Below are 15820 nucleotides of genomic sequence, written 5' to 3' on the forward strand. Positions count from 1 at the left end.
GCACAAATGGTAGCGTCTTCGGGAGGTAATAAAAGGCAAACTTTGTTGTTTTGGGCAAGATGTTACGGATTTAGGTCCGAAGCCTCCACAGACTACGCCTAGCAATCCCTCAGTTTCGGTTCCGCCCAAGGCGTGTGAGCTGTATCCATAGTGACCGGGAAGCTTCCCAAGCCGGGCGGCCCCGCCTCTTCCGCTGCACACGCTCCCGCCTCCGGCGGCAGGGAAGCGAAAGGACTTCCGTGTCCCGGGGCGCTCGGCGCCGCCGGATCGTGTTGCGGACCCCCGGCCGCTACCAAACCGCTCCAGGCCCGGGAGCGGCCTGGCGGGGCGCTTCCGGCTTGGGCCAGTGCGGCTGCGCACGAGGAGCGCTCTCATTGGCCAGAGCCGCCTCTTGCGATTCGCGTCACGGCGGCGGCGGTGTGAGGACCCTCCCGGACGCTGGGTCGCGGCGGCGGCAGCGGGCGGCCCCTCCGCTGGTTTGGGGTCCCGGCGGCCGCGGTTCCGAGGAGTCCGAGACGCGTAGCGAGGCGGCGGCGAGCTCTGGTGAGTTTCTCGAGTGGGAGCACGGGCCAGGCCGGCGGGGGCGAGGGCTGAGGGCGGGTGTCCCGGCAGCGCGGCGGGCGGGGAGCGCGCTCCTCCATCCCCTGCTCAGTCCGCCCGACCCCCGGGCCGGCGCCCCTCAGGGCCGGGTTTCCTCCGCCCCGGGCCTCTCAGCCCCGGCTCCCTTCCGGCCCCCCCAGCTCTGGGTCCCCTCAGTCCCGAGTCCCTTCAGCTCCGGGTCCCCGGCTTCCTTCCATCCCGGGTCCTCTCAGCCCCGGCTCCTTTCGGCCCCAGCTCCCTTTGGTACCAGTCCCCCCAGCCCCGGGTCCCTCGGCTCCGGCTTTCTTCGGCCCCGGGCTCCCCCAGGCCCTAGCGCCCCTCCGCGTCTCTGCTGGCCGCACTCCTGGGTGGGCTCCGCTTGGGCCCCCGTCCGGCCCCAGCGGCGGGGAGACCCCTCACCGGTGCTTGCCCGCGCGCAGGCGGCCGGCTGGACCGCGTTCTGGGCCTGGTGTCCCGGGCGTCGGGCTGCCGGGCGTCGGTGTCGCCCCTTGAGGCTGCTGCTCACCGGCTTCGGTGGGTCTGGGCGTCTGTGCGAGAGCTCGCATTGGGCACCGCTGGCTCTGGGTCTTGTTTACCGTCTCCTCTGGGGTTTGACAACTTGGCGAGGTCGCCCAGCAGAAAGCTTGAGAGGTCCCGCTGCGGTTGTACCGGGCACGCTGGCTGCGTTGCAGGGTGTTGGCGTCTTTTTAGCAGAGTGGTCGTCTAACGTCTTTAGGTTTAGACTCTGGACTTCGCAGCCTTCATAGCTCTTCCCAAAACAGTCCTTCTTCCTTCCTCCAAAGAAACCATTGAAAACTCCAAGAAATCTGTCATAATATTTCAAACCATGTTCCAAGTGAAATGTTAAGAATGGTTTCCTTCAACCCAAAGCTTTATTTTTGGGGCAGAGATCAGAAACTTTGTCAGTTTTGAAGTTTGAAGTGTCCTATCAAAGGCCACTTGCATGTCTCATCTTAACCACCCTCTGACTCTAATTCCGTTAGAATTTCATAGATTTTTCATTCCTGACTTTTTCATTTCTAATGTTTATTTCATAGAAATTTCACTTCTAATGCTGTTAGATGTCCATAGATGTTTTCATCTCCTTTCACAAATTTGTCGGTGTTGATTGTGATTATCCAAGACTAAAATCCTTTCATCAGTAGTTGGGACTTCCACGCCTGTGGTGGCTGCTACTTGGTGAATTATTATGAAATTTGAAGAAATTTCAAGTTGATTTAAATATGAAAGACATACTTCTTTTAGTTTCTGTTTGTGACTGCCTACCCACTAGTGTATGTTCCTATCTAGACTTTAGGCTCCTTAGCAAGTTTTCTCTTACTGGGGCACTAAGGATGAGAGGAGGATTTCCAGAGCCTAAATGAAAGAGTTTGTGTTTTTCTGTCCGTACATTCCCATATATTAATAAGTGAATAGGTTTTTTTCCCCCATCAATAGTGTCAGTATAGCTCATGCACTTTCTTTGTTGTAAATTATATTTTGTTTTCCAAAATGAAAACAATTTTGTTTCCTTCTTTATTTTAGGGTCGGCAAACTTGACAGCTTGTGGGCAGTGTCCTGCCAGCTTCCTGTTTTTGTAAATTAAATTTTCAATGGGACATAGCCATATGCGTTTATTTAGGTATTGCCTGGTTGCTTTTGTGGTGCAACAGTAGAGTTGAATAGTTAGGACAGAGACCTTTATGGCCTGTAAAGGGTAAAATATTTACTCTGTGGGCTTCAATAGAAAAAGTTTGCCGACTCCTACTTTATTTCATTAAAAATGATGCATATTCAATGTGGAAAATTAAAATGACTCAGTAAAGTATAAAGGAGAAAGTAAATATTATCCAGAATCACAGCACTTAGAGGGGTTTGTTTTTGTGATTATCCTTATAGAATCTATTAGTGATTGTTTTCATATAAATGGGCTTATATTGCTAAGTGTTGATTTGTAATCTGTTAAAAACTCAGATTATTTTTGTTTGGCTGTTGAATACATTGTATTCTCTGGATTGTAGATCTCACTAGAAAGGGCTTGATGAGCCAAGTTTTCCTGATTTGTCTTACCAGTCAAGATTTTAAAAAAAACTGAGGCACAGTGGATGCTTGGTGGCGGTGGAGGACACTATTTATTGAGCACTTACTATGGACTAGGTAGTTTTCCAATACTTACCATGTAGTAAGTAACTTAATACCTGCAGCAACTTTGTGTGGGTACACAAACTATTATCCCTAGTTCCAGATGAGGAAACTGAGGCACAGAGAGATTAACTGCCCGAGTTTGTCAGCTAGTTAACGGTGGAGCTGGGATTTGAATCCATGCAGCCTGGTTTCAGGACCCAGGCGCTCCATGTCCTGCAGAGCCTCTTAGAGTATTGCTCAGTGTAGCAAGTTTTTAGACAGTCCAGAGATATATAATGTGAAAAGTCTTCCTTGAGCTCTTCACTCTCTGTAGAAAACCACTGTTAATAAGTTTGATACAGAGCTTTCCGCCTCTCTTTGTCTGCATATGTCAATGTTTATTTGTGAATCTGTCTACACATGTAGGTTTTTAAAAAATTAATAGACTTTATTAGAGCAGTTTTAGATTTACAGAAGTCTGTGTGGATAGTAAAGAAAGTTCTCATATTACCCACCCTCCATTTTCCCTTGTTGATAACACCTTGCATTAACATGCTGTATTTGTTACAATTGATAAACCAATATTGCTACATTGTTAATTAAAATCTACATATTAGGGCTCATTTTTCCTGTTGCAGAGTTTTTAAAATGGGATCAAACCAACCATTGTTCAGCAGTGTGCTTTTTTGGGGTGATTTTCAAAATATAGTGCTTCTGGACTTTTTAATGCAAATGAAGTCTTTATTCACTAACATTCAGATTAATGACACAAATTTAGCCTTTTCCTTGGAGTGGAAAACTTGCGTGGAAGTTACTTCGTTTTCTCTTTTTCAAAAGTTTATTTTGTAGCACCAGCTGCTTTTCTCTGAAGAAAATCTTATTTTTTGATGGGACATTCTGGCTCCTCCGTGAAGCCGTTCAGCTTCTCGGAGGTTTCTTGCTGCTTTTCATCGGAAGAGTGGTGCCCATCACCCCACTTAGCATCAGCTTCCTCCTCACTGAGACTGGTGTTTCCCCACCCATCGTGATCGTTCTCAGCATTCTCTTCCTCAACTTCCAGAACGTCTGTTCCCGGAATGTAATCGTTAGCATCTAATTCTCCATATTCTTGTACCCTTGATTTTATTGAGGCCTCTGTAGTCTTACCCTGGAATTCCTTCTGCAGTATCTGAGGATTCAGTTTTTGGAAGAACTGAATCAGAGTCCTAGGAGACATCATCACATTCTTTCTTTGTGTTTTATACTGGGCCAGGTTTTGAGGAAGTTTTTTAGTCATTGAGCTGTTATCTCTTTCAGAGCTTTGTTTCCTACTGTCATGACTTCCCCAGAGTTCTTGTCATAACAAAATGGGTGGCATGGTCATGAGCAACACTGGAATGCGCTCTGGGACTCCCAGGTGCTGAGAAGTGTATACAGCAGACCGAAGGATCTTGTTACTTCTCTTTGGTGCTGCTGCAGAAACCTTTGCACAAGGGGATAGAAAAAGCATGTGAATTCCTGCCAATCTGGAGATAAGGTTCAGGAGCACTAACTTCACTTCAGATGTCTCCTTATAACTCTACAGCTGCTTTAGTAGTTTTTGTGCAAATTCTTGGGGCTCATGAATCAAATGGATAGCTGAAAAGTTAAACACTTGTAACTTTTTTCTTCTTTTGTTTCTGAAGTACTTTGGTAAGCTTCTTTTCTTGTGTTTAGAGCCTCTCCCCCGAGGCACGCTGCATTAGCATTCTGAGTCTTGTCCTCTTCCTCTTGTTCATCTTGCCCTTGTAAGAAGGTCAAGGCAGCGACTAATACCTTGGTGACCTTAGAGAACCACACAGTTGTGGGACTTCCCTGGCGGCCCAGTGGTTAAGACTTCGCGGTTCCAACGCAGAGTGAGAGGGTTTGATCCCTGGTTGGGGACTAAGATCCCACGTGCTGCACGGCACAGCCAAGAGATTACAAAAAAAGAGACAGAAGCATACGGTTGTGATAACATTGACGGTCCTGGCGTCATTTCAGATGCTTCTTCTGTAGTTTAGTCATCACTTCCAAAGATATCTTGGGTGCAGTTGCGTTGCTGTCCCTTAACATGTGCATGTGTAATTCTGCAATACTATATTCACCGTATTCTTGTTTTTGCACTTTTATTCTCATCGGTCACAAAATGAGTGTACAGAGTCGTAGCAACTTACATGGCAGCGTCGAGGTTCAAAGAAGATCTCTGGCAACCTTGATGGATAGATGAGGTTCTCAGCAAGATCAGAGTATTGCAAAATGTTATTGGAAGACCTACATTCAAGACAGTGTAGCTGTAGGAGGGCAGATCTTTCCGTTCTTGAGGAAAGTTATCTAGATGTTCTGGGTGGCAGTGACCAATCTGTGCCATAAACATCACCAGCTTTGCCAGTTCTTTGCTGGGTTTATTTGGTTGCAACTTGAAAATCTCCCACGTTGGGTTTGTAGTGAATATTCTGCTGTGGAAACTCCTCAGTGTAGGCCAGAGGGTCTACTTTATTATTTCTGTAACTGCTTGCAGGTTGCTGGGCAGCTAGTGTTTATTTCTGCTGGACAAGTTGGCTGCAGACTGGCTCTCCTTGAGCAGTTCTCAGAAGAGCTACACCACTGACACCAGCCAACCCTTCTCAGGCTGTGGCTTGGAATCTTGCTTCCAGGTGTGACCGGAAGTAGCACTTGGGAGCTTGGCACATGGCGCCATCTTAGCTCATAGTAGTGTGCTTTAAAAACCAACACTCACGATGGCGTTCCAGGTCAATACATTTGTGTCTACTCTGTTCTTTAAATCGTTTGTTAGTATTTTATTGAATGTGTGCACCATAATTTAATAGTGCTCCTATTGCTGGATGTTTAGATTGTTTAAATTTATTGTATATCATGCATATGCATTGTATGTACAATTGTTGCAGGCTGATGGCTCTTTAGAGTAGCTCTCTAAGAGTCTAGTTACTGGGTTGAAGGAAATGCATGTTTTTCTTTTTGATGTATATTGCCAGACTGCCGTCCAGAAAAGCCACAGCAATGTAAACTCTTAACCAGAAATGTGGCCGAGGTCTAGCTTCTCCATTGCCATTTCCAACTTTTTTTTCAGTCTGTATCTGATTGGCAGTTAAACATATCTTTTTTTTTTTTTTTTAAACAGTCTGTATTTTATTTTATTTTTATTTTTATTTTTTTTAATAAATTTATTTATTTATTTCTTTTTAGCTGTGTTGGCTCTTCGTTGCTGCACACGGGCTTTCTCTAGTTGCAGCGAGCAGGGACTACTCTTCTTTGCGGTGCACGGGCTTCTCACTGCAGTGGCTCCTCTTGTTGCAGAGCCCGGGCTCTAGAGCACAGGCGCAGTAGTTGTGGTGCATGGGCTTCGTTGCTCCGCGGCATGCGGGATCTTCCCGGACCAGGGCTCGAACGCGTGTCCCCTGAATTGGCAGGTGGATTCTTAACCACTGTGCCACCAGGGAAGCCCCAGTTAAACATATCTTGCAATGATGTGTTCTGTCTCACTGGGAGATGTGTTTTGTTCTGATAGCATTCTTTTGAAGTTGATTTAGAATTACTTTAGGCAAAATCTACATTCTGTAGTTGTTCTTTCTAGTACTTACCCCTTAGACAGAGCTGCTCACCTGTTTAGATTCCCTATCTAGTCCTGGAAAGCAGTGTGATTTTGCCATCCCTGTTAAAAGAATCTGGGCGACTGCCCAGTAGACTATATATTTCTTGAAGATGAGGAGCATGTAACTTTATTCATATCTGTTGTAATCCTGGTGGTGAGTAAATGTTATATTCTTTTCAAAACCTAAATTGGATTATGTTGTTTTGGGCTTACTGCTGAGTGAAGTGCTTTAACTTTGTTAAAAATAACCTTTTCAAAGTCTTTGTGAAATGTAAACTTGAAAAATTGCAGCACGGAATTGTCATCTTGGTGTATATTCTCTATGTTATCCCTTTTTTTTAAAAAGATTTTTTTGATGTGGACCATTTTTAAAGTCCTTATTGAATTTGTTACAATATTGCTTCTGTTTTATGTTTTGGTTTTTTTGGCTGCGAGGCATGTGGGAATCTTAGCTTGCTGACCAGGGATCGAACCCGCATCCCCTGCGTTGGAAGGCAAAGTGTTAACCACTGGACTGCCAGAGAAGTCCCTCTGTATTATCCTTTATTTCTAAAATGAGATAAATAAGAGCGATTGACATCCTAGTCCCTGTTTGTAAGGAAATAATTAACCAAACCTATTTAATAAGAACATTTGGTATTCAGTTTTGGAAGTTAAGGAATGGATTAATTAGGGGATTTGTTTCATGTAACCCATGGTTTTGAATTTGCTGTATTGGGGTATACCATGTGTTAGAGAGGATGTGTGCTGCCTAAATGGTATGCTTGGCTTCAGTAGACATTGTGAGGCTCCAGACAGAAGGAGAAGGGAAGCCAAATTCAGGAAACTGCCAGAATATCTTCAGGCATGGGGAAAATACCTGTGGGAAAGGACACTTCAAGTATTTAAATAGAAGACCACATACACACACAAAAAACACAGAACTTTCTTTATATATGACTTGTAATGTTACATATTCTTATTGGATTTATGAATTTTCCACAATATCCATGCACAGGAAAACAAAGCATACAAAGCAAAATGGTCTTGAAGAGAAAGAAATAATTAGCTTATTAAATTTTGACCAACTTCACGTTTTCTTTTGTATACATTTTTTTGTTAGTATATTAGCTAATTATTTTTCACTGGTAGCATATTGACTTTAATCCTGTATGTCCTGAAATTTTAGTGTCATGAACATGTATGCATAGTTGTATTTGCATACCCATTCCTTTGGTCCAGGAAGAAGCAATGGTGGTGAAAACTCCTTAGCATGGTGGAACAGAAAGTTTATTTTTATTTTCTTGGAATTAATTTACATTTTATTTCATTGCAGAATTTCTGTAACTTAAAAGAGCCAGAAATATAATAATTATATATATATATTAAAGAAAAATGAGGAAAAGGAGAAGGCATATATTCTTTTCCCAAGTGGCAGCATAATTCAATGACTAAGAATAAAATTTGGATTTGAATTTTCTTGGCAGCCGAGATAAAAATGGAAATATGGTAAAATATATAGCACTGAACTGGAAGGAGGAACAAGACCAATTTTCCAGGGATAAATCTTCCCTTGATGGATTTTAAGGAACTATTTAAATTGGGTGTTACATAAAGCTTTATTTTATTTATTTATTATTTTTTTGGCTAGAGGCCCTTGTTAAAAAAATGTGAGGATGATGCATTAACGTTTCAAGCCAATGAAAGAAATTTTATATGGAGCAGTTGGTTTGAATTTAGGCTGCAGATGTGTGTTTTAGTTGGCTAATACAGATTTTTTTTTTTTCTTAACGTATTTCAAACATACGGGAGAATACAGAGACCAATATAATTAATCTTCACACATCCACCATACAGTTATATCAGATCTCAACGTTTTCCCACACTTCCCTGTTTGTTTTTTTTTTTAAAGAAAAACCTTTCACATACAGTTGAAGCACCTTCTTGGGTTACGTTTCACTTTCTTCCCAGAAGTAATGATATCTTGAATTTGGTGTTTCTAATACCTGTTTTTATATAATTACTACATAGGAGTATATTCAGAAACAGATCAGTATTATGTTTTGGGTATTTTCAAACTTTATATAAGCAATATTCTACCTACTCTGTAACTTGTTTTTCATGAAACAAGTTTTTTTAGACTCATGAAATTGCTGATATTTTTACCATTTTTGACCTACAAAAATGGTAGTTTCATATGGTTCATCCTATAGTCATCACTTTTATCTGCTGTATAGTTGTATTATTATGCGAATACAGCCAGTTTAAATTTATTTTCGTGTTGATAGGTATTTAGGTTGTTTCCATTTTTCCTGTTTTAAAAACAATGCTACATTGAACATTCCTGGTTAGAAATCCTTGTGCACATATTTAAGATCTTTGGCAAGTTTTTCAAACTGCATGTTGGGAACCATTAATCGGTTATGAAACCACTTTAGGAATTAAAATAATTTAGAGAAATATCAGGTTGTTTTGCAGTAAGGATTAAATGTTTTGTGAAATTTGTGTGTGTGTGTGTGTGTGTGTGTGTGTGTGGTTACTAAGTTTGAAATGAATTCTCTGGTGTAAATTACCCAGAAGTGGAATTACTGGGTTTGAGGTTATGGGAATTTAAAGTTCTATCAGATATTGCCAAATTGCTTTTCAGAATTGAGACACTTTGTGTTTTTTTAGCATGAGAATATGAGAATTGCTATATCTAAATCCTTATAGATCCATGACATTGTCAGATTTATTACATGTTTACAAGTCAGATGAGTGTGAAATGATATTATCTTAAAATTTTTCTTGATTAATTATGAGATTGAGCATGTTGAAATGTTGAGTGACCATTCAGATTTCTGTTTCTTAGCTGTCTGTCCCTCTCTGTCTCTCCCCCCCCAATTGGGTTGTCCTTTTAAAATTGCTTTTAGGAGTTTATTGCATATCCTGGTTATGTCTGTGAAATGAATTGTAGGTATTTTCTAGTCTGTGTGGCTTATCTGTTAACTTTTTATATGGTTTGTTGAATAAAAAGGATTGTCAAATCTATCATCATTTTTCCTATTGGTTTGTGTCCTTGGTGCCTTATTTAAGAAATCTATTCCATACTCCAAGGTCATTTAGGTCTCTGCATTTCTTTCTAAACGTTTTAGAAATTTGGTATTTTATATTTAGATCTTGATCTTGCCTGAAAAAATTTTTTTTGTATATGATGTGAGTCAGGGATCTAATTTTTTTACATGCATAGCCAGTTACCACAGCACTGTTTAACACTGTGTTTTTAAATTTGAATTGTAAATCTTTTGAGCAGTTTCTGGTTCAACACAATAACAGCCTTTTTGTCATTCATCAGGTTGCTTCAAATGTTCAAGTTTGTGACTTCTGGGCCAGAGTAATTGATTGGTGGATTACTTGATCCAGAAACAGAACCTAGAGGAGTAGATAAATATAGCACATTTTGTAGATCTCATCCAAATGTCATTTCTCTCAACCACTTTTTAATTAATTAATTTATTTATAAAATATATTTATTCTATTTATTTACTTTTGGCTGCTTTGGTTCTCTGTTGCTGTGCATGGCTTTCTCTAGTTGCAGAGAGCGGGGGCTGTTCTTCCTTGCAGTGCGCAGGCTTCTCATTGCGGTGGCTTCTCTTATTGCAGAGCACGGGCTCTAGGTGCACGGCCTTCAGTAGTTGTGGCTCGCAGGCTCTAGAGTGCAGGCTCAGTAGTTGTGACGCACGTGCTTAGTTGCTCTGTGGCATGTGGGATCTTCCCGGACCAGGGCTCGAACCCGTGTCCCCTGCTTTGGCAGGTGGATTCTTAACCACTGCGCCACCAGGGAAGCTCTCAACCACTTTTTAAATAGAAGCTAGGTTTCAGACAGTTTGAGGATAAACTTTTTTTTAAAATAAATTTGTTTATTTGGCTGCGTTGGGTCTTTTTAAAAAAAATTTTTTTTAAATTTTATTTATCTATTTATTTTTGGCTGCATTGGGTCTTTGTTGCTGCGCGTGGGCTTCTGATTGCAGTGGCTTCTCTTGTTGCGGGGCACAGGCTCTAGGTGCATGGGCTTCAGTAGTTGTGGTGCGCAGGCTTAGTTGCTCCGTGGCATGTGGGATCTTCCTGGACCAGGGCTCGAACTCGTGTCCCCTGCATCGGCAGGCAGATTCTTAACCACTGCGCCACCAGGGAAGTCCGAGACTTTCAGTTTTGATTTTAGAATTATACATGTAAATTTGGATCTTTCTGAAATGTCTGATAGAAATCGCTACAAATCTCTTAATTTAAGAATGAAAACTATTTTTGTTTCCACTTAAAAAGGGTTTTTAGTCTGAGAAGAGTTGCTGTGAGGTCTGCAGATAGTTATATATTCTAGGTTTGTTTGTTTTTTTTTCCCATTCCTTTTCTTTTACACTTGTGGTTGAAAGAAGACCTTGTGGTTTAGTGGAATTTAGTGATATTGGGAAAGGTTGTAGACACAAGTTTTATTTGTAGATTTCTGATTGTGATATTGAGAAAGATAACTAATCACTTCTTGGTTTCTCCATCTGCAGTATTGTAGAAACTAAAAACAAAAAAGAAACTTATGTTGTGGAGGGTATTATGCAGGATGAGATAGGGCCCTGAATGGCTGTTATTTACTTATGGAGACAGGTCTTTACCAAAGTAGGGTTTTTGATTTTGCCTGAAACATTGACTGTACAGATCAGATATTTTACCTGGACAGATTTATTTCTGAAATAGTTGGAGCAAGAGTGTGGTTATATGGTATTATAGTGCAGATGATTTATGAAAGGAAGTCTTTGCATAATTTACATATTTTGGTTTAGTGTAGATATGACAATTTATATATCATGGGCTTGTCAGGATTTCTCTGACTATAACATTCAGGACTGTTGTTCCTATCATGTACGTTTGCATTTTTGTGTACTGTTCTTTGTTTTAGAAACTCAGGGTTACTTATAGATCTTGGGAAATGGAAACGACCATTGTAACATGGCTATAAAAGTTGTATCAAATCCTTTTTTTCTTTAATTAATTAATTTATTTTTGGCTACATTGGGTCTTCGTTGCGCGCGGGCTTTCTCTAGTTGTGGCGAGCGGGGACTACTCTTCGTTGCGGTGCGCGGGCTTCTCATTGAGGTGGCTTCTGTTGTTGTGGAGCACGGGCTCTAGGCACACGGGCTTCAGTAGTTGTGGTGCGAGGGCTCAGTAGTTGTAGCTCGTGGGCTGTAGAGCACAGGCTCAGTAGTTGTGGCACACAGGCTTAGTTGCTCCACGGCATGTGGGATCTTCCCAGACCAAGGCTTGAACCCGTGTCCCCTGTATTGGCAGGTGGATTCTTAACCACTGTGCCTCCAGGTCCTCAAATCCTTTTTATAAAGGTGTTTTTTATCTGTGACCATGACCAGTGGCTTTAATGGACTATTTGTGCCTTTAATGAAGCCCTGTAACATGGTGGTAAGGTATGGTCTTTGGAGTTAGATACAGATTTGAATTCATAGTCTCCACTAAGTTTGTGTCATTGGTGACTTATTTGATCTCCTTTAGCGTCAGTTTCTTCATCTGTAAAATGGGACCCCGTTTCATAAGGATAGCTGGAGGATTAAATGAGATGATGGGTGAAAGTCCAGCTACTTAGCCTGGTTCAAAGTTGGCTCCGGTAAGTGTTAAGCAGCAATTCACCTCCCTTCAAAGAGATAACATCATGACCATGACCAGGAAAAATGGAACCACTTACCTTTGTGGGAGGCAGTGTTGTATAATGGAGAGGGCCTAATCTGGGTACTTCTTGCTTCTCTATTTTTAACTTGTATAACCTTGAATAGTCTTACCCTGAGTCCTCTCGTTTGTAAACAGAGATCATACTGTCTGTAACAGGCAGGGTTTTAAAGTTAAATGAGAGTATGTATAAAAGCTCACTTTATCTGGCACTTGGTGAGTATGTATAAAAGCTCACTTTATCTGGCGCTTGGTAACCTCTAAATTAGCCTCTAAACTTTTAGAGTGATAGGCAGTAATACTGTGCTTCTGAAGCAGGTCTCAAGACTGAGAGAGGTAGGCTTTCACTGGCTTTTCCCCCAACTCTACTTCACAGCATAAGATTTGCCTGATTTCTTCTCAGGAAAGTTGGTCAGTGGGGTTGGGCAGTAAGTTAGAAGAGGTTCCTTGTGATTGTACTTAAAAGTTGCCCTACTTCATGCTAGGAAAGAAAGTAGTGTAAATGATACAGAGTGTTGCCTGTCTTTATAGCTTCAAAATAATCTTTAAAAAATAAACTGCATTTGATTTGAAATGTTTCTCTGCACTTACATCAGTTAAGACTTTATGAACATGAACGTGTGGTAGTGCCTGTCTTAGAAACGTAGGTGTTGCTCCTTCTCAGTTATCAAGTGTATCGTTTTTGGAAGAGCTGTATCAGTTAGTAACATATGTTGGGAACTTTTCCCATTTTATCAGTTATTCTTTTCCCAGTTATCAGGATTTTTTATTGACATTTTTCTACTCAGAAATGTTTTGAGTGTTTGGGAAGGATTCCAATTTTAACCAATCATTTTATTGTTTCTGGTATGTGGCAAGGCTCCATGATCCTCCCCATTTCTTTTTTTTTTTTTTAAATAAATTTATTTATTTAATTAATTTATTTTTGGCTGCATTGGGTCTTCGTTGCTGCGCACGGGCTTTCTCTAGCTGCGGCGAGTGGGGGCTGCTCTTTGTTGAGGTGCGCAGGCTTCTCATTGCGGTGGCTTCTGTTGTTGCAGAGCGTGGGCTCTAGGCGCGCGGGCTTCAGTAGTTGTGGCACATGGGCTCAGTAGTTGTGGCTTGTGGGCTCTAGAGCGCAGGCTCAGTAGTTGTGGCTCACGGGCCTAGTTGCTCCGCAGCATGTGGGATCTTCCCGGACCAGGGCTCGAACCCGTGTCCCCTGCATTGGCAGGCAGAGTCTCAACCACTGCGCCACCAGGGAAGCCCTCCTCCCTATTTCTTGATTGTTTCTTAATATTTTCAACATCGCTGTAAAGTACAGTGTACTGTCAGTGTTAACTCCTGGTTTTGTCACTTAAGTGCTATCATGCATTTATTTGAGAACAGCTTATGGTTCATGCTAACATCGAAGGTTGGGGATAAGAGCATTAACTTGGGTGTTAGATTGATTAGATAGATTAGATTGCCACTTATTACTGTAGTTATCTCAGGCATGTTATTTATAACCTCTCTGGGTGTTTTGTCATTTCCAAAATGGAGGAAATAATTGTACCTATCCTCCAGGATTGTTGCAAGGATTTAAAGAGATAATCCATGGGAAATGTTCTTTGCATGTAGTTAGCACTCATTGCATGTTAGCTGTTCCTGTCATTCTCCCTCCTCCTCCTCATCATACAGCAAAGATTTTTAAGCTCCTTTGCATCCCAGACCAAGCTTGGTGTTGTGGATACAAAAATGGGTTCCAAAAAAGGCTCCCTGACCTTGAGAAGTTTTGCATTGCAGGAGGGGAAGACAGGCACGTAAACAAAGAAATGCAATAAATTCTGACAAGTACTATAATAGAAACATTAGTAAATGAGAAAAATAAAGGAGTTAGTGTCAGGTGCCTGGGGAAGTCAGGGAAATTAGTTTCTGTCTATGAACTTACTCTTGAAGTGTGGGTAGTCATTCCCCACTTATTTATTCACCAGATATTTAGTGAATACACCTACTGTGTGCCAGAAGCTATTTTAGGTACTGGGGATATAGGTGTAAAGAAGATATATTGGGTTGGCCAAAAGGTTCATTCGTTTTTTTCCATAAGGTGGCTGTAATAGCACTTAGTTGTCTTCAACTTCATTCGAAACAATTTTGTTAGATTGTATTGTGACAGCTGACGTATCAGTGTGCATTTTAAAAAAAAAAAACTTACCCAAATTGGTGAATTTTTGTGTAGCCATTTTAATATTGAAGATGGAAGAAAAAAGCAACATTTTTGGCATATTATGCTTTATTATTTCAAGAAAGGTAAAAACACAACTGAAATGCAAAAAAAGATTTGTGCAGTGTATGGAGAAGGTTCTGTGACTGATCGAACGTGTCAAAAGTGGTTTGCGAAGTTTTGTGCTGGAGATTTCTCACTGGACGATGCTCCACTGTCGGGTAGACCAGTTGAAGTTGATAGCGATCAAATCGAGACATTAATTGAGAACAATCAACGTTATGTCATGCGGGAGATAGCCGACATACTCAAAGTATCCAAATCAAGTGCTGAAAATCATTTGCACCAGCCTGGTTATGTTGATCGCTTTGATGTTTGGTTTCCACATAAGTTAAATGCAAAAAGCCTTCTTGACCATATTTCCACATGCGATTCTCTACTAAAACGTAATGAAAATGTTCCATTTTTAAAACAAATTGTGATGAGAGATGCAAAGTGGATACTGTCCAATAATGTGGAACAGAAGAGATCGTGGGGCAAGCGAAATGAACCACCACCAACCACACCAAAGGCTGGTCTTCATCCAGAGAAGGTGATGTTTTGTATATGGTGGGATTGGAAAGGAGTCCTCTACTATGAGCTCCTTCCGGAAAACCAAACGATTAATTCCAACGAGTACTGCTCCCAGTTAGACCAACTGAAAGCAGCACTTGATGAAAAGCATCTGGAATTAGTCAACAGAAAACGTGTAATCTTCCATCAGGATAACGCAAGACCGCCTGTTTCTTTGGTGACCAGACAAAAACTGTTACAGCTTGGCTGGGAAGTTCTGATTCATCCGCCGTATTCACCAGACTTTGCACCTTCAGATTTCCATTTATTTCGGTCTTTAACAAAATTCTCTTAAAGGAAAAAAATTCAATTCCCTGGAAGACTGTAAAAGGCACCTGGACCAGTTCCTTGCTCAAAAAGATAAAAAGTTTTGGGAAGATGGAATTATGAAGTTGCCTGAAAAATGGCAGAAGGTAGTGGAACTAAAGGGTGAATATGTTGTTCAATAAAGTGCTTGGTGAAAATGAAAAATGTGTTTTTTATTTTTACTTAAAAACCAAAGGCACTTTTTGGCCAACCCAATATAGTGTCTCTTCTTTCAGGAGTTTTCAGTCTAGTGAGAATAGACCAGTAGTAAGTAAACAAAGAAATAAAAATACCAGAGACAAGTGCTGTGGAAGAGATTAAAAAGTGATGTGATAAGGAGTGACTGAGATTATGTGGTCAGAGAAGGATTCTTTGAGTAAGTGACCCTTAAGTTGAGACCCGCATGTGAAGAAGGAGCCCAGCCATGGGAAGATCTGGGCGATGAGCATTCCAGGCCTTGGGAACCAGGTGACATAGAGCCGTTTGAGCCTTTGGAGTGTTTGGGGGAGTAGATGGGAAGTCACTGTGGCTGGAATGTAGTGGGCAAGGGGGAGAGTGGTACAGAATGAGGCCAGAGTTAGGGGCTAAGTCATTTAAGGTTTTGTAAGCCAGGGTAAGAGGTCCCTTAGGTGTAAAGGAAAGCCATTGGAGGGCTCAAAAAGTAAGGGAGTGTGTTTTGAGAAAGATCTGCTGTGACCGCTGTGTGAGGACTGGATTCGGAGGAT

General features: G+C 41.5%; 1 protein-coding gene across 2 annotated transcripts in view; it reads left to right on the forward strand.

The window, feature by feature from the left end:
• Positions 1-393: 393 nt before the first annotated feature.
• The window catches only part of ADIPOR2 (adiponectin receptor 2), a 51769-nt gene continuing 36342 nt past the window's right edge, over positions 394-15820 (forward strand). The window contains exon 1 of one of the 2 annotated variants that reach the window (XM_082422161.1): positions 394-543. The gene's annotated coding sequence lies outside the window, so the exon portion shown is untranslated. The remainder of the gene's footprint in view (positions 544-15820) is intronic. The other variant, XM_082422160.1, reaches the window with a different exon arrangement.

Source organism: Balaenoptera physalus, assembly GCF_965194825.1.
Source record: "Balaenoptera physalus genome assembly, chromosome: 13".
In the NCBI taxonomy this organism is placed as follows: domain Eukaryota; kingdom Metazoa; phylum Chordata; class Mammalia; order Artiodactyla; family Balaenopteridae; genus Balaenoptera; species Balaenoptera physalus.